Source organism: Micromys minutus (genome assembly GCF_963924665.1).
Source record: "Micromys minutus genome assembly, chromosome: 16".
Taxonomy (NCBI): domain Eukaryota; kingdom Metazoa; phylum Chordata; class Mammalia; order Rodentia; family Muridae; genus Micromys; species Micromys minutus.
Window position 1 is genome coordinate 46,557,351 of NC_137985.1, and position 18,934 is coordinate 46,576,284.

Consider the following 18,934-nt stretch of genomic DNA (forward strand, 5'->3'; position numbering starts at 1 on the left):
AACATACTTAGTACATTAAGAATCACGTAAATGTAGGTCCTGACACAATAGGAGGATGCTGCAATGCCCTACTTTCATATCAAAAAGGTCTACCAAACTGAAAATCAGCAACAAAAGATCAGAGCTAAATTGTACATGGATCGAATGGATGTAACAGGCATCTACAGAGCACACACTTTTGTTGTTGTTTCCTTAAAAGCAGGTGAAACCTTCTCTACAACTCATCACAAAAGCAACCTTAAATACACAGAACAAAAAATTAACAAAACAAAAGTAATTTTTAAACTCCCAAAGGTACCATGGAGTAGAACTAGAAATCAGTAGCAAGAGAAAGCTCAGAAACCACACAAAAGTTTTAAAATTTATTCCTTAATTTTTTTTTTACAGATGAGACTTAATCCCCCTCCGAGTCCACCCTTGACTGTTCAACTGACATCTCACGCCTCCCCTCAATCCCCCACCCTGTCTCCAAGAGGACTTAGCCCACATCCACCCAACCAGTCCTCTCCACTCCCTAGGGCCCCAAGTCTCTCTAGGGTTGGGTGCATCTTGTCTGACTGAGTCCAGACCCAGCAGTTCTCTGCTTATATATTGTTGAGGGCCTCATATCAGCTGGTGTAGTCTGAGAGATCCTGGGGTTCAGGATAGTTGAGACTGCTGGTCTTCCTATAGGGTTGCCCTCCTCCTCACAGAAGGGGGTGAAGGGAGAGAGGGACATGGATGGGAAAGGGAACAGGTAGGTGAAGAGGGGAATGGGGAGAGGGTGTTGGGAGAGACAGGACTGAAACCCTGAGGGCCAACAAAAAAAATGGAAACAAGCAATCTTGGAAGGTAGGAGGTGGGGGACCCTCTATAATGCACCAGAGACCTGGGAGGTGAGAGACACTCAGGACTCAGAGGGAGGGACCTTAGCTGAAATGCCCTACAGTGAGGAGGGAACTTTTACAGCCCACCTCCAGGAGACAGACAGGGCATCAAGTGGAGGGATGGGGTTGCCATCCCACAGCCAAAAAACCCAGAATTGTTCCTGTCTAAAAGAATCACAGGGACAAAAATGCAGAAGAGACTGAGGGAAAGGCTGTCCAGTGACTGGCCAACTTGGGATCCATCTCAAGGGGAAGCTCCAAGGCCTGACACCATTACTGATGCTATAGTGTGCTTACACACAGGGGCCTAGCATGACTGCCATCTGAGAGGCCCAACAAGCAGCTGACTGAGACAGATGCAGACATTTACACCCAATCAATGGACAGAAGCTGGGGAGCCCTGTGGTTGAATTAGGAAGAGGCTGGAAGAAACCATAGAAAGACATGGAAACAGAACACTTATGAATCAACAGGGAATCACTGAAGAAATCAAGAAGAAAGTTAAAAAATTTCTAGTACCTGGTGAGCATAGTGACAAATACCTTTAATGTTAGCACAAGTAAAGGCAGGTGGATATCTGTGAATTCAGGGTCAGCCTAGTATATAGAGAGAATTTCAGAAGGTTATATAGTGAAAGCCTGTCTCAAACAAAAATCCTACAAGGATAAAAATTGATAGCATTATCAGAACACCTGGGCTACAGTCAAGGGAGTCCTTGGCAGAAACTTCGTAGCTATAAATACATTAAAAAATTAACAAGATCTCAAATTAATAATGTAGTGATGTACCTGAAAGGCTCTAGAAAAATAAAAAACCAAACCCAGAGGAATTAATGAATCAGATAAAAAGAATAAACAGTAGCAATAAAGTGAGGATTAATTTTTAAAAAAAATTAGTAACACACACAAAGAGAGGGGGGAACAAGAGGAAAGAAGAACGAGAAAGAAGAGAAAGGAGGGGGAGCAGGAGGGAGAAGAGGAAGGGAAAGAAGAGGAGGAGGAGGATGTGAAATAGTTAAACCCAACTTAATCAAATAACAACTGAGAGGGGAATTGTTAAAACAGATTCCATTGAAGTCCAGAAAATCATTTGGGAACTCTGAAAACTTACATTTTAAAAGCTGAAAAATAGAAGAAATAGAGAAATTTATAAACTTACATGACCTACTAAAAGTAAATTCAGAAGATATAAACAACTTAGACTACTAACAAGAAACAAGAGTGAAGCAGTAACTAAGTCTCTCTGCAAAGAAAAGCTTAGGGCCAGATGGATCCACTGCTTAATCTACTAAGCACACAAGGAAGCTCTAACACCTTAAAGTGTTTTACAAAATATAAAGGGTAGGAACACTACCAAATTCATTATATGAAGCCTAAACTACCCTGATATTAAAACTGGATCAAGACTTTACAAACAACTACAGAGTAATGTCCCTGATGAATGTGTGTGTGTGTGTGTGTTTGTGTGTGTATACATTATAATATGTCAACATTCTCATACATTATGCCATTTGAGTTGATAATGTTTTTCACATGAGTCACAGACTAATGGAAACTCAGTTCAGTTCCAGGCAAGAGAAACTTCCTTTCAAGTTGTCTGGTCAGAGTAATCCAATAAATACCCCAATCAATATTGGATATGGCTGTTGCCCATAATTGTGTCCCAGAGGTAGAAGATAGATAGTAAGTCGCTACTGTTGAAGTCACCACAAACTTCTGACACAGAACTCATAATATTCCATCTGGATCTGACCTGAAAGCTTGCTGCCTGAGGTCTAGTGTTTATGGTACACAAGGATCAAGGATAGCCAAAGCGATCCCAAGGAGAAAAAAAATAAAGAATACCGGAGATCACAATATTTCTTTCAAATTATTCTTAAGAGCCACAGTGACAAAGGCAGCATAGAAATGCCTTGAAAACAGACTTCCAGAGGAAAGAGCACAATTACAGAGCTTCTCAAACCAACCCAGAGTTATGAACTTCTAATATCTGACAAAGGTATTAGAAAAAGGCCTATCTAGCAAATAACACTGGAAAACTGTATATATACACATAGAGAAAAGTGAAATTCGATCCATGATTTTCCTCATCAGCATAAAAATCCATTCAAGACAGATCAGAGACCTTATTTCAAATTTCGAGTTGCGGAAGCTGCTACAAAATACAGGCAAAGGTGGGCTAGGGACAGCACTTACCATTTAGTGCTTGCTACGCAAATGTGAAGATCGAAGTTCAAACCCTAGATCTCACCTAAAAAGAACAGACATGGCAGTATCCACTTGTAATACCAAAGCTGGGAGGCAAAGACAGGTCGATCCCAGCTGACCCAGCTTAATGAAAAAGCCCAAGGCCAATGACAGAACCTGTCTTAAAAAACAAGGTGACAAAGACTAAGGAATGACGCTGGAGGTTGATTTCTTCTTTGGCTTATGCATTCCTGTGCACATGTACTCACACACACAAATGAACACTCACACACATACACACATACACACACATACAAATGAACACACACACACATACACACACATACAAATGAACACTCACACACATACCCTTTCTTTTTAACAACTTTATTTTAAAAATAGAGACAAATGTACAGATTTTAAAAGCATTTTTGCATAAAACTATATGAATATATTTTGTCAGTACTTGATTTTTTAAAAGGTTTGATAGTATTAATTGAAAACTTACTATTTTCAATGAGCATAAAGTACATATAAAACAAAAAGTAACATGGAAATAGTCAAAGTTCTCTTTGTGTGTAAAGATTAAACATAATGGTTTTTAAATACCAAGGATTGCCACGAGGCTGTATTCTTTTTTTTTTAACAACTTTATTTTACAAAACAAAGATAAATGTACAGATTTTAAGCATTTATTTGCATAAAATTATACAATACATTTTTGTCAGTATTTTTTTTCAGATTTTAAAATAATTTTTACATAAAACTGTATGAATATATTTTTTAGTCAGTACTTGATATTTTTAAAGGTTTGATAGAATGCATTGAAAACTTAATAGTTACAATGAGTATAAAGTACATGTAAAACAAAATGTAACATGGAAATCGTCAAAGTTTTCTTGTTGTATAAAGATTTTTTTGTTTTGTTTTGTTTTGTTTTCTTTATTTCTTGGACTTCATACAGTCTGTGAGTTGTTTCTGGGGCAGTGCGAGCCTCTGGGTTTAGCATCCCATTATCAGTGACTGCATATTATGTCTGTTCTTTTGTGACTGGGTTATCTCACTCAGAATGATATTCTCTAGATGCAGCCATTTTCTTAAGAATTTGGTCAAGTCATTGTTTCTGGTGGCTGAGTAGTATTCCATTGTGTAAATGTACCACAATTTTTGTATCCATTCATCTACTGAAGGACATCTGGGTTCTTTTCAGCTTCTGGCTATTATAAATAGAGCTGCTATGAACATTGTGGTGCATATATCTTTGTTGTGTACTAAGGTGTCTCTGGGGTATATGCCCAGAAGTAGAATAGCTGGGTCTTCAGGTAGTATTATGTCCAATTTTCTGAGGTATCGCCAGACTGATTTCCAGAGTGGTTGTATTAGCTTGCAACCCCACCAACAGTGGAGAAGGGTTCCTCTTTCTCCGCAACCTCGCCAGCATCTGTTGTTATCTGAGTTTTGGATCTTGGCCAATCTGACTGGTGTGAGGTGGAATCTCAGGGTTGTTTTGATTTGCATTTCCCTGATGGCTAAGGATGTGGAGCACTTCCTCAGATGTTTCTCAGCCATTCGATATTCCTCAACTGAGAATGTTTTGTTTAGCTCTGTACCCCATTTTTTAATAGGGTTGTTTGATTCTCTGGTGTCTAGCTTTTTGAGTTCTTTGTATACCTTAGATATTAGGCCTCTATCTGATGTGGAGTTGGTAAAAATCTTTTCCCATTCTGTTGGCTGCTGTTTAGTTTTCTTGACAATGTCCTTAGCCTTACAGAAACTTTGCAATCTCATTAAGTCCCATTTGTTAATCTTTGACCTTAGAGCTTGAGCCATTGGTGTTTTGTTCAGAAAATTTTCTCCTGTGCCTATATGTTCTAAAGTTTTCCCTACTTTCTCATCTAATACTTCCAGTGTATCTGGTTTAATGTGGAGATCTTTGATCCACTTACACTTGAGCTTTGTACAAGGAGATAAGAAAGGGTCTATTTTCATTCTTTTGCATGTTGAGTGCCAGTTGGACCAGCACCATTTGTTGAATAGGCCGTGTGTAAAGATTAAACATAATGGTTTTTAAATACCAAGGATTGCCACGAGGCTGTATTCTTAGCTCTTGAATTATTAATGATTTAAGGTCTAAGTGTACCATCCTCTGAGAAGGTGCTATACAATGATTTTTTTTTTCCTAAGAAGGACGAAGGCTTCCACATTTTGGTCTTCCTTCTTTTTGAGTTTCATATGGTCTTTGAGTTGTTTCTTGGGTATTCAGATCTTTCTGGGGCTAGTATCCAATTATCAGTGACTGCATATTATGTCTGTTCTTTTGTGATTGGGTTACCTCACGCAGGATGATAGTCTCTACTTCAATACATTTGCCTAAGAATTTCATAAAGTCATTATTTCTAGTATCTCAGTAGTACTCCACTGTGTAAATGTACCACACTTTCTGTTTCCATTCCTCTACGGAGGGACATCTGGGTTCTTTCCAGCTTCTGGTTATTATAAATAGGTCTGCTATAAACATGGTGGAGCATGTGTCCTTGTTATATGTTGAAGTTTCTTTTGGGTTTATGCCCAGGAATGGAATAGCTAGGTCTTCAGGTAGTACTATGTCCAATTTTCTGAGGAACTACCAGAATGATTTCCAGAGTAGTTGTACTATTTTACAACCCCACCAACAGTGGTGGAGTGTTCTTCTTTCTCTAAATCATTGCCAGCATCTGCTGTCATCTGAATTTTTGATCTTAGCCATTCTGACTGGTGTGAGGTAGAATCTCAGGGTTGTTTTGATTTGCATTTCCTTGATCACTAGGGATGTTGAACATTTCCTTAGGTGCTTCTCAGCCATTTGATATTCCTCAGTTGAGAATTCTTTGTTTAGCGCTTTACCCCATTTTTAAATAGGACTGTTTGATCCTCTGCAGTCTAACTTCTTGAGTTCTTTGTATATATTGGATATTAGACTTCTGTCAGATGTTGAATTGGTAAAGATCCTTTCCCAGTGTGTTGGTTGCTGCTTTGTTTTCTTGACAGTGTCCTTAGCCTTACAGAAACTTTGCAATCTCTTGAAGTCCCATTTATTGATTCTTGATCTTAGAGCATAAGCCATTGGTATTCTGTTCAGGAAATTCTCCCCTGTGCCTATGATGATTCCATTAGTGCTTGAAAAAGAATCCTACAAATTGACCTCATGAAATTAAAGTTTCTGTATCACCAAAGTGGAGAAATAACCTACAGAATGGAATTTTTTCCTTTAAGGATTCATATATAGAATATATAAAGGGCAGCAAAATATACCTATCAAATCATTAATTCAAGAAGAGGACTAATGAACTGAATATATAGTTCTTAAAAGAAAAAACTACAATGGTTAGTATTTGAAAAAGTGTTCAACATACTTAGCCATCAACAAAAAACAAATTAAGTTTTATAATTTTAAGATTCCACCTCATTCTACTGAGGACAGCCATCATCCGGAGAGAAATAATAATGCTTTTGAAGACGAAAGGAAAGAGGACCTCATCTCATTGATGGCAGGAATGTAATGTTATAGCAGCTATGGAAATCAGCATTTAAGTCTTCACAAAAGTAGGAGCCAAGTACTGTATGGCTCTATTATTATTTCTGGGCATATATCTGAAGAACTAAGTCAACACTACAGTTGTATATGCAAGTAGTCACTGCATTAGTTCCAAAAAATAAGAAATAAAACTGGTCCATTAATGATGAGTGAATAAAGAGAATGTGGCCTATATATACAATGGAATTTTATATACTTATAAAGAAAAATGAAATCATGACATCTGTAGGAAAATAATATAATAGATGTCATTATGTTAAAACAAGCCACTCTCAGAAAGACAAATACTGTTTTTCTCTCATGTGTCTAAATGTGTGTGCGCGTGTGTTTGTATGGCTTCAAATGTGTGTGTCTAGGTTTCAAATGCAGAGAAGGAATTGTGAAAACAGAGGAAGAGATCTCACAGAAGAGGGGAAAAGGCAGAATGTGTACGACAGGAAAGCTAAAGGGGGAACAATCTGGGGAAAGTGGACCACTAAGACACTGGGAGGGTGTGGAGGCAATGGTAGAGAGAGATCAATAAAACCAAATGTACAACTCTGCAAATGCCACAGCAAATCTCATTAATTTCTATGCTAACTTAAAAAATTAAAACAATGTTTTTTATAATGAGAAACATTGTAAAGTTCTTGTTTATTGTTACCTTGTAAATAAGACATCTCACTAGCCAGAAAAAGAATGATGCTAAAAGTTAAACAGGAAAAAGTTTTCAATTTTGACATTTTGATAACAGATTTGTTACAGATTTGGTGAGTGTTTACTGAAATTGATAAATTTGACAGATAAGAGTATTTGTTGTGGATGAAAGGCTAACATTTGTACTATTTGTCTTACTTTGTTCTTTAAGTTACTTTAAAAACTCATATTTGTTTTCCATGTGCCAACATGTAAGTCTAGTCAGAGGACAGCTGTGGGAGTCTTTTCTGTCTTCCTACCAAGTGGGTTTCAGGATCAAACTCAGGCAGTCAGGCAGGACCACGTCACTGGCCCACACCCTGTTTAAGCTAGTATAAACCCACACTGCCTCTCCTGCTACCCTGCTCTGTCCTTTCAGATTCTTTGATTCTTAAGAGTGACTTAAACACCCAAACAATCATCTATTCAAGAAGGGTCTTTCCCAGAATGTTAATCCTGTCTTTCTACAAATCAGCTTTCACTGTGTCAATGATAATATTGCACTACATATATTATAAAATATAAAATGTCAATGAAATTAAAATTAATTTTAAAATATTTTCCTAACTATAATGTTTCCTCAGAGCAAGAAAATTTCAACTAGATGTAATATTTCCAAAGTTTCTGTTTTAAACTGACTAGGCACATACAGAATAGTCAATTTTAGTGTTCCATAGAGACAAATTTTAATTTTAAATGAAAATTCATATATAACTAAAGAGGTGATTTAATAATTCCATTTTTTCCTCAAATTAACCTCTAACTTATTAAGTCTTGTTGAAAGATTATCATAATGCATTAAAATGTAGGTTGAATACTATGCTAGTATGTTATTTTTAAATTTTAGTGACAAAGAATTATTTTTACTGCTAATATTAATTTGATATAAGGCAGCTATTATTATAAGTCTTTAAACATGCTCATAAATAGGACACCACCGTGTAATTTAAACTTCACAATTAAACAAGCTGGCTCTGGAGAAGATCCCTGGTGGTTTGCAGTGCTAAACAGTAGATTAAAGTTGACACAACTAATTTCTTTACTTTAATCTTATTAGTGGTTCAACAGCTGTCAACTGTAACCATCTCTCCAAAAAATCCTTTGACATATAAACAAGATATCTTAGTACACCAAATGAAGAAATGAATATATTAATCACTATAGCTAATTAGACTAAAAAACATCTTATTTTGTCTACTACAGCAAGTTACTTTTAAAAATAAAATCAATTATATTTATAAATTTAAATAATTTCATTTTTCTAATACTTTAAAAATCAACTCTGAATACATATAAATATAATATTCTTATATATAAATATGAAATTATTTAACAGTAAGTTATGTTATTAATTTCTTCCAGACTGGTGAATAGTATTTTGTAATTACTACACTACTGAGGATCTATGATGTAGAGGACACAGTGAAGTGTGACATGGGTCTCAACCCGGTGAAAAGCTACATTCTATCCTAAAATTTATCCCATTCTATCTAAAATATATCCTATAAAATATAGTCAATATACAGAAGTCTTGCACTTATTTTTCTAAATATACTGTTATGTTTCCCTTGAACATTATGTCCTCTTCACAAATAGTTACAGACGATATTGGTTCACTGATGTACCTGCTGATGAAAACAAATGATGACCACAGACCATCTCCCAGACCCCACATCCAATGACAAAACACATAAGTCAAACCAATCGAACAATGGTCTTTGCACAAAACATAAACAGTGACAACAAAACCTTTGCAGCTCACACAGCTCACTGCAGTTTAAAAAATGATACCAATAAATCTGTTTTCATTTTCTAAAGCAGTAAACACTGATATTACACAACAGGATGCATATACAACACAGCAGCACAGACAGCACTGCCCCAGAATTAGCTTTACAAGATAATGCAACCAAATGTCTTCAGAGATTAACATTTTATCTGCACCATTCTTTTTTGTTGTATGATGTGATACAGTACGTATTTATTAGCTTCATATTCTCTAAAGTGAATGTTTTTGATGACAGAAATCATACAAAAGAAATTCAACAAATACAGGTTAATAAAATTATTCTTTGGTGACAGTAGGCAGGCAATAAGGTACAGAAATGAGAAAATGTGACAGTTTTAGTTCAGCTAATGAGAGGATGGGGAAGAAATCATGTTTTTTTATATACCTTCAGTTTATCTTCATAAACGGATACTTTGGTATAAATATAACCAAGTCTGCAGTTAGGAAATAAATTTATGGGGCACAGTCTCTATCTGAGGCCAGAGATAGGGTAGTCTCACTGCCATAGGGACACAAAACCTGTCCTCAGAGAGCTGATCACCCAGGAGGGACAAGCTCCAGTCAGAGACAGCGAGACCAACTAACATCACAGAAAACAAGATGGCAAAAGGGAAGTGCAAAAGTCTAAACCTGATAAACAACGTCAACAAAGTGGCTGAATATGAAAGTTGAACTCAAAACAAATCAGTAGTTTTCCTCTACTCAAAGTATAAATGGGCTAAGAAAGAAATTAGGGAAAAGACATCCTTCACAATAGTCACAAATAATACAAAGTATCTTGGGGTGACTATAACCAAACAAGTGAAAAATCTGTATGACAAGAACTTGATGTCCCTGAAGAAAGAAACTGACAAAGACCTCAGAAGATGGAAAGATCTCCTATGCTATTGGATTGGCAGAATTAATATAGTAAAAATGGCCACACTGTCAAAAGCAATCTACAGATTCAATGCAACCCCCAACAAAATTCCAACTCAATTCTTCATAGAGTTAGAAAGAGCAATTTGCAAATTCATTTGGAATAACAAAAAACCCAGGATAGTAAAAACCATTCTCAACAATAAAAGAACATCTGGTGGAATCAACATCCCTGACCTCAAGCTGTATTACGGAGCAATAGTGATAAAAACTGCATGGTGCTGGTACAAAGACAGGCAGGTAGATCAATGGAATAAAATTGAAGACCCAGAAATGAACCCAGATACCTATAGTCACTTCATCCAGTGATGACAAATGAGCTAAAGCCATCCAGGGGTTCAAGTGGCAGTCAGCAGGTGGTCCTTGAACTTCAAGGACCTACACATAAAAACTAGATACACTGAAACTAATAGAAGTGAAAGTCGGGAAGAGCCTGGAACACATGGACACTGGTAAATTTTCCAGAACAGAGCACCAATGGCTTTTACTCTAAGATCAAGAATTGACAAATGGAACCTCATAAAATTGCAAAGCTTCTATAAGGCAAAGGACACTGTCAAAAGGACAAAATGGCAACCAACTGATTGAGGAAAGATCTTTACCAATTCTACATCCAATAGAGAGCTGATATCCAATACATGTGTGTGTGTGTGTGTGTGTGTGTGTATGCGTATCTCAAGAAGTTGGACTCCAGTGAATCAAATAACTCTATTAAAAATGAGAGACAGAGCTAAATAAAGAATTTTCAATTCTTTATTTAAATTCTGAGGAATATTGAATGGCTGAGAAACACCTAAAGAAATGATCAACATTTTTAGTCATCAGGGAAATGCAAATCAAAACAACCCTTCGAGTCCACCTCACACCAGTCAGAATGGTTAAGATAAAAAACTCAGGTGACAGTAGATGCTGGAGAGGATGTGGAGAAAGAAATACTCCTCCATTTTTGGTGGGATTGTAAGCTGGTATAACCACTCTGGAAATCAGTCTCCTGTTTCCTCAGAAAATTGGATATAGTATTACCTGATGACCCAGCCATACCACTCCTGGGCATATACCCAAAAGATTCTCCCAACATATAACAGAGACACATGCTTCACTATGTTCATAGCAGCCTTATTTATAATACCCAGAAGCTGAAAAGAACCCAGATGTCCTTCAACAGAGGAATGCATACAGAAAATGTGGTACATTTACACAGTGGAATACTTCTCAGCTATTAAAAACAATGACTTCATGAAATTCTTAGGCAAATGAACGGAACTAGAAAATATCCTGAGTGAGGTAACCCAATTGTAAAAGAACACATGTGGTATACACTCACAGATAAGTGGATATTAGCCCAAAAACTTAGAATACCCAAGATACAATTCACAGACCACATGAAGCTCAGGAAGAAGGAAGAACAAAGTGTGGATACTTCAGTCCTCAGATGGAAGAACAAAATACTTACAGGAGGAAATATGGAGACAAAGTGTGGAGCAGAGACTGAGGGAAAGGCCAAATAGTGATTGAGACCTGGAGATCCATCCTACATATAGACACTAAACCCAGACAATATTGTGGATCCCAAGAAGTACTTGCTGACAGGAACCTGATATGGCTGTCTCCTGAGAGGCTCTGTGAGAGCCTGACAAATACAGAGGCTGATATTTGCAGCTAACCGTTGGACTGAAAATGAGATTCCTCAATAGAGGAGTTAGAGAAATGACTGAAGGAGTTGAAGAAGATTTCAACCCATAGGAAGAACAATATCAACCAACCAGACCACCCAGAGCTCCCAGGGACTAAACAACCAACCAAAGAGTACACATGTCTGGAGGGACCCATGGCTCCAGCTGCATATGTAGCAGAGGATGGCCTTGTTGGACATTAATGGGAGGAGAGGCCCTTGGTCCTGTGAAGGCTTGATGGCCCAGTGTAGGGGAATGCCAGAGTGGGGAGCTGGGAGGGAAGTGGGTAGGTGGATGAGGGAACACCTTATAGAAGCAGGGTGTGGGGAAATGGGATAAGGGGTTTCCCAAGGAGAAACTGGGAAAGGAGATAACATTTGAAATGTAAATACATAAACTATCAAATAAAATATTGTAATCACTGATAGTATTGATTAGGTGCTAGGTAAGAGTCTCCATGTTGCCATTGAGCCTTCTATGTCACTAAATACTATGTGCATACAGTATATTAGAAAGGTATGAGACATAGATATACACAAGGAATTAGCTCTGGTTTTCAAATTTTCACTAACAAGAGAAAGAAAACAGAGAGGCACACACATTGAGACACACTCAGTGAGATGAGATAGATTAAATTTAGATATTATATTTTGCTATATCAAATAATTTACGAGGATAAGGAAAGAATGTATTTCTCTTAACTTTTCAAAAGGCATGAAAAGGGTAATACAGGTTTTGTAGTCACACACAGATGTAAAACACTGACAATTAAGAACTACTGGTAGAGAAAGCCCAATGTTCCTATATGCAGACCTACACATTATTATGAACCTTTTAACAAGTTCAGTCATTACTGGAATTACAATCTACTTCTGACAATAACACAATGACTAAGGGAAACAGTAGAAAATAATTTAATTGTTTTTAAAAAATGAATTAATCAATTCCATCTGGAAAAAAATGCTGCAAAATTTTAATTATTCATTAACCATTATCTCATTTCTAGTTGTTAAATTTACAGCTAATTCCAATAATAAATACATTAATGGCTAAAAAGAGTTTCATGCTGTAGCTACAAGATTAAAATTTTGGGGTGAGTTACGTTGCTAGGATTTGAGGTGAGAGCACAAAGAGAGAAGAAAAGCATATGTGGACAACTCTCTCCGGTCCTCTGACCTTAAACATCTTAACTTTACCTTCAAATCAGCCAATCTGCTTCTAGTGTCAGGTATGTAATTGGTTAAATGATTAAGTTTCTCATGAAAACACAAGTGTTTTAATAAGATGCACAATACAATCTAGTCCACTGTGATCAAGTTTAGACAGAAACATCTGGGGGTTATACATATTTCAACTGTTTATAAATATAAAACAATGTTCTTGAGATCTAAACTAAGCCCAAATCCTAAGATAAAGAATGAAGAACTCTTAAGAGAAGAATAAAGAAGGTGGTAAGTGCCACAAACTATTCCTATAGAGTTCACACTTTAATAACTGCACTATCATATATATTTTTGATTTACCACTTTTGAATGTGTTTATCTTAGTGTTTAAGTACAGTAAGCTCAATGTAGGTCATGTTTATGTTGGTTTTCCAAGTTGGGATTGGACTTTGAAGAAACAACTATGGTTCTGCAAGGAAGGCTCTAAGCCACAACTCAGTATTTTCAATCCAGTCTAGAATTAAAAGAATCTTTAGTACTTATAAGTAGTTTCAGGCTCATTTGGCTGGGAGGCAAAGAAAATCAAGGTACTCCAAATGAGAAGAGTAATAAGACTATCCTGAAACGACCACCAGTCCTGCTCTCAGGACGGGAACATGCTAGAGCCTAGAAGAAATGAGCCTGGGACCATGGGCTGCAGGCTAGAGTGAGCCTGAGAGAGAAGATCCTCTAATGGGTCTGCTTAGGTCCAAGACAACAGCCAGACTGGCACCATGTGGCCTAGATGACCACCACTCTTGTGCCACAAGGGCCTGCGGGGCAGACCATGCCCGAGATGGACCCTACTTGGTGCCAATACACAAGTAAGGCATAGTACTCCTGAGATCACCCCAGACACTCAGGGACACCAGACACCAATAAAAGGAGCAAGTCAGTGGTAGAGAAATGGAAGAGAAAAGGAAACAGAAGTATGTGGGCACAATGGTGGTGGGGGTAACGAGGAACAACCTGCAGCAGCAGGAATCTGTTACCACCAAAGGCCAGGAAGACATCCTGGTCTAGGTTGCCTCTCAGGGTCATGTTGCTGTTTGAGGGCTGTGAAGAACTGTCTCCACCCCTTACCTGGTATCCTGGGAAAGCTGATCTGAGGCTACTGGGGCAGCTGCAGTATTCAGGAGAGCAGAACATTGCTGGAGTTGCTGGTGAGACAGCTGAGGATGCAAGTATGAAAAGGCTGGTCCTACCACTGTCTTCCAGGTAGTAGTACAGATAAGAGGGAGAGATACCCTCCTCCTCACTTGTTCCTTAACACCTATAGCAGGTGGGAGACCTGGTCCTGGGGTCCTGAGAGCAGTCCCTGCCCCTCACCATCTACAGCATTCGGGAAAGCAGGCTCTGCACCTCACCTGGTCAGTACAGGAGAGCTGATGCCACTTAGTAGTGGGTGCAGGTAAGCCAGCCCCGAGGGCATAAGCATGGGAAAGCTCGGTCTGCCACTTGTCTGCTGTGTTGTGACATAGGTGAGGGAGAGATGTTCCCCAGGCCTCTTGCCACCTACAGCAGGTAGGAGTGCTAGCCCTGAGGTCATCAGAGCAGGAGAGCTGTCTCTGCATCTCACCTATTCAGCGTAGTATGTATGTGGAGATTACAGGTAAGCTGACCCCAAGGACAAGAGTGTGGGAGAGCCAGCTCTGCCTCTTGTCTGCCCTCCACTTTCTTTGTCCCAAGAGGGAGAGCTGGGCTCCAGAGAATTGACAGGGTCACAAAAGCAAGAGAGTAGGCCCTGCAACTCATCTGGGCAGCAAAGAAGAGCTCATCCTGATTGCAGGGGCTTAGGTGAGCTGGCCCAGAGGGTGTGTGTGGGAGAGCTGGCCCAATAACTTGTTTGTCTTGTGGCAGCATGGCTGAGAGAGATACCTTCCCTACCCCTCATCCTTCGCCACTATGGCAGACAGGAGAGCTGGCCTTGGGGTCAAGAGAGCAGGAAAGCTGGTCCTGCCTGTCACTTTCTATAGCACCCAGGAAAGCAGGCTCTGTATCTTGCTTGGGTAGCACAGTAGAGTTTGCCCTGGGTGTGGGGGATGTGGGTGAGCTGGTCGGGAGGGCATAAGCACAGGAGAGCCAGCCCTGCTGGTCTGACCAACTTAGATACTTCTAAGGCCCAGATCCAGGACTTTGGATTGGCCTACCCTAACATCTTCCCCATTGATGAGTTGCTAAAGTTCAGGAATGGGCCTGTCCTACTGATGTAAAATTACACGATCTCCATAGCACAGGGCAACAGTGAGATATCCAAGAGGGGTCCCAGTGAGGTTCTAGTATTGATAGAGTAGCAGAAGCCAGATGCTGTGTACCTGACCAACAAGTCATTGCAATGAACATTTGAAAGCAAAGAAGAGTGGACACAGTGCACATGGTAGAACTCAATATGACAAACTATAGCTTCCACAAAGAAACTTTCTTCTCCCTTGAGGGGGAGGTTGCAAGGGTGGAGGGCAAGTATGAGGGAAGGGGGAGATTGGTAGTATTGGGGTACATGATGTGAAATTCAAAAGGAATCAATGGGAGAGGAGCCCCTTGGCTCTGTGGAGGCTTGATGATCCAGCATAGGGGAATGCAAGGGTACTGAGGCAGGAGTGGGTGGGCAGGTGGGTGAAAGCAGGAGGAGGAGGGGGTAGGAGGCCTTGGAGGGGATCCGGGAAGGGGGATAACATTTGAAATGTAAATAAAGATAACCAATTAAAAAAGAAAAGAGTAAGGCTATTGAAAACTCTATCACAAATCCAGAAGAAAAATGAACAACCAGCCTTAAGAGCATAGGGCAGTTCCAACTCTGTGGGATGGACATGCTTTCATTCACAGCATATTCACGTCTCATGAACAAGCTTTGGTTTCTTCCCGTGTGTGTGTGTGTGTGTGTGTGTGTGTGTGTGTGTGTGTCCTAAACAGGCTCTCTACAGTTCCTCTACATTGAAGTGTACAAAGTCCTATAATGGTCTCCCAGAAGTTACCAGCTGTGATCATTTAAATTCAAACACCCAAAGAAAAGATCTTCAAGATTTACAGTTTCTCAAGTGTAAGTCCCTGAGAGAGCAGGGCTCAGTTTAACCTTTGTGCTGGATTACAAACCCTCCATTGCAGCTTGGCTTGTGGATTGGTTGTTCTCGGGTCCCTTATTTTTTATTATAGACCTATATAAGAGTGATCACTAATAAATACACCACAGACTCAATAAGAGGTTATTTAGAAATTTCTGCCCAACTCATCCCAATTTAGCCTCAGTCAGATTTTTCTTAGGACAAGGTTAAAAAGCATTCACAGTCTTTGCTAAAATACCAAAAGAATGGTCATTTGCCCAGTTAATAGTGTTCCCCTCTGAAACATCTTGGTGTGGGCCTCCATGGTTCACATTGATCTCTACCATTTTCCAAATTCCTACTAAAATAGTCCTTTAAATTCTGCATATAGTGTTTAACTGCCTTCCTAACCCAAAGCATTTTTATACCTCCGAAGAAAGCATGGTTAAGCCTGTCATATCAATAATCCACTTCTCATATCAATTTCTGTCTTAGTTACTTTTCTATTTCTGGGACAAAACACCATAACCAAGGGAACTTATAAAAGAAGTCGCCTTTCAGCCGTGGCAGCCATCTTCCAGTTAACTCCCCAAAGTGACTCAAAGGGAAAAAGAAGAGGTGCTTGCTATATGTTCTCTAGACCTCTTAGGAAACATGGAGTTATTCCTTTGACCACAGAAATGCGAATCTACAAGAAGGTGATATTGTAGACATCAAGGGAATGGGCACTGTTCAGAAAGGAATGCCCTGTAAGTGTTACCACAGCAAAACCAGAAGAGTCTACAATGTCACCCAGCATATCATGGGCATCATCATAAACAGCAAGTTAAAGGCAAGTTTCTGGCTAAGAGGATCAATGTGTGGATTGGGCACATCAAGCACTCGAAGAGCAGAGACAGCTTCCTGAAGCAGGTGAGGGAGAACAATCAGAAGAAAAAGGAAGCCAAAGAGAAAAGCACCTGGGTTCAGCTGTAGCGCCATCCTGAACCACCCAGAGAAGCCCACTTGTGGGAACTTACAGAAAGGGGTCTGAGCTGCTGGAGCCCACTCCCTGTGAATTCATGGCCAAATGTACAAAAGGAAATAAAGGACCCAGACTGCAAAGTGTTTTCCTTAAAAAAAGAGGAATGGCCATGATTGAATGAACAATTGATAATAATGTGGAAAGGGGGAATACTAAATGCTGCAGGTGGCAATGGGAACTGTTATGACCACACTGGACACCAGTGTGTTGGCTACTTACAGAACTGAGAGACATCTGACACATGCTCAAGTGGCGCCACTCTTCGCTATACACTCAAGGACTATATCTTAGCTCACAGAGATTCTTATTCTTCCATGTTCATTGCTGCTCTATTTACAAGACCCAGGAAACGGAAACAGCCTAGACAGCTCTATCAACTAGTGAATGGGCACCGGAAATACAGTGTACTTACACGATATGGTATTATTCTGCTTCTAAGACAAAGAAACTTATGAAATCCCTTAGATCTATAATTCTTCATTATACCTCAAGAAATCTTTAGGGGTAATGGTGGATAGTGATTATTGGCTCTGAGATGGAGAGAATTTTCTATTCTTACAGAGAAAATAAGTTTAATTCCCAGTCCCCATAATGTGCAGTTAATAGTCAACTGTTATACCAGGTCCAGAGGATCCAATTATTTGATTTTATGTGCACACACAGAGCCACACACACACACACACACACACAGCTACACACACAGCTACACACACACACACACACACACACACACACACACACACACACAAATTAAAATACTATTTTTAGGAAGCTACATGGCAATATCTGTGGGGCAAAGCAAGGCTATGGAATCACTATGTGAAATAATGGAGAAGACCAAGGTGGAAAGAGAAGGGAACAGGGAGAGGTTCATCTATGTGTACAGAATCCAGAGTTGCTGATGGGGATACATCAGGCTTATAGTCAGTCATGGAATTTCAGAGTTCAAAATGGTGATTATTTCTAGACAATGGCTTAAGTCTTCTGCTTATCATGAGGAAATTAGCCTAAACCACCAGCTCTCTAGTAAGAACCATACTACATCACAGGGAACAGTGGAACAGGATAAGTTGAGATGAAAACGGGTTCATGTTGCTGAGTAGTAAAAATTAATCAGGAATACGAAGGGAGATGTGAACAATCTGAGAGCAAATGGGGTAACATGGCATAAAGGACAATTCAAGGCAACAGGAGTTTGTGCAAGAAGAGCAGCTGGGAATGAAGTATTTTTAAATTTATACAGGGACATATTGCAGGAAGCTTGCTATATGGTTAAAGCTTTAGTAGTTTAAGAATTTCTCTTACCCTTCCATGAATAAGCAACATAGCACACTCAGCTCTAACACTCAGAGAAGTTCAGACGGTAGAGTTATGATCTTGAGTTTGTGCTCAGATGGGAATCAGTCACTACCAGAGGTCCAGAGCTCCCAACACTGACTTCTATCTGTGGCAGTGTGTAGCTGAAAACTGAAATCTATTGGCAATGAAACAAGTTCTTATCCCAGCACTGCGGTAACTGTTGCCAATATCTAAGGACATTGGTCTAGGCTCTCAGGATCTTTAAAAGTAAAGTCCAGTTCCTGGCAATCTGTCTGGGACTCCAGACTCTGGCAGTCTTGGCCGTAGAATGTTTTTCCCGACTTTGAGGATTTCTGTAGATTTCCATGCTCAAGCACAGACTATGGACTCACCCCGTTTACACATCACACACAAGGTTAGCTTTCTTTCACTCCTATTCCAGGACTTCATCAGCTCTTCTTGGTTTGGGAATAGAGTTGACTACACAGCAATTTCCTTATAAGGCTTTCTAGGCTCAATTTGAATTCTGTAAATGAAGTCAAGGACCCCTGTTTTTCTCCTTAATGTGAGGTGTAAGCTCTTGCTATTCAAGCCTAAGTACACATATAATTTTCCAGTAGTTCCCCATATGGAAACCACAGGGCAGAAATTACTCACAAATGAAACGTGAAAAGCAGAGTAAGAAACTAT

At 39.3% G+C, this 18,934-nt stretch overlaps 1 protein-coding gene across 1 annotated transcript in view; it reads right to left on the reverse strand.

Annotated features, from left to right (window-relative positions):
• SCAPER (S-phase cyclin A associated protein in the ER) overlaps positions 1–18,934 on the reverse strand; it is a 322,094-nt gene that overhangs the window by 85,901 nt on the left and 217,259 nt on the right. The window lies entirely within an intron of this gene.